Genomic DNA, 1,148 nt, shown 5'->3' on the forward strand with positions numbered 1-1,148 from the left:
GTCCTCTTTTTCTATATTTGAAGACTTATCTGCAGGGCTTTTTTTTTCCTCATAGAACACTCAGAAGGCGTTCCAGGACCTTTTTTTGATGGTTTTTTTTTAACTTTTGCCTGAGCTGTTCCCCTTATTAGCTTTTGAAAGCCAATAGGAATTGCTGCTGAGTGTGCCAAAACACCCAGGCGGCAAACTTTGCACGTGCAAGTTGCAGGAACTTTGCACCCCTCACTGCTAGCCAATTACACTATCTCCTACTTAGTTCTGTAGATAGCTGGAGGAGACTGGAGTGGTAAGTTTCTCTTGATCTTCCCTGTTCGGTTCTACACAGGGATGCACAGGGTAGGCGGTGGGGCTGGGGGGTGGCTGCAGGGCCAGAGCTGGCATGGCTGGTGCTTTGCGAGCCACGGGGCCGGCTCTACGGGGATGCACAAGGTGGGCAATGGTGCTGGGGGTGCAGCTGCAGGGCCGGAGCTGGGGCAGCTGGTGCTTTGCTTTTGCGAGCTGTGGGGCTGGCTCTAGGGGGATGCGAGGGTGGGCGGTGGTGCTGGGGGGCGGCTGGGGGGGGGCTGCAGGGCTGGAACCGGCGCGGCTGCTGCTTTGCCTTTGCGAGCTGTGGGGCTGGCTCTACGGGGATGCGCAGGATGGGCGGTGGTGCTGGGGGAGCTGCTGCAGGGCTGGAGCTGGCTCAGCTGGTGCTTTGTGAGCCGCGGGGCCAGCTCTCCACAGCAGGGCAGCGGTGCTGCTGGGGCGGCTGTGGGTGGGGGCGCGGCGGGCAGTTGACCTTCCATGAGCCGCGCCAGCTGGTGGTCTATGCAGTGCTGACCTGCGCTGCCACCACCTCACCCTGCGCACCTACGTGGCTGTCCTGGAGCGCCTGGCTCACAACACCTGCCTTCGCCGCCCACCCCCGCGCAGTCCAGCCACGTAGATTTTTGGACAAGTGAGAAATCAAGATTGAATGTTGATACTCTAGCTGCAGCACTTGCCGTAACATTCAATATGAAGGATATTTCTTGTTCAGATATTTCCAATATATTGTTAGAAGATGATACATTGACAAAAAATATTCATTCAATGGAAAAGTACTCATTTAAATAATTAATAGGCATGTAAGCATAATTACAATTTAAAATGTTATTGTTACAAATGTT

Source organism: Crotalus tigris, unplaced genomic scaffold (genome assembly GCF_016545835.1).
Source record: "Crotalus tigris isolate CLP2741 ecotype Arizona unplaced genomic scaffold, ASM1654583v1 scf7180000018268.1906537, whole genome shotgun sequence".
Classification (NCBI taxonomy): Eukaryota; Metazoa; Chordata; class Lepidosauria; order Squamata; family Viperidae; genus Crotalus; species Crotalus tigris.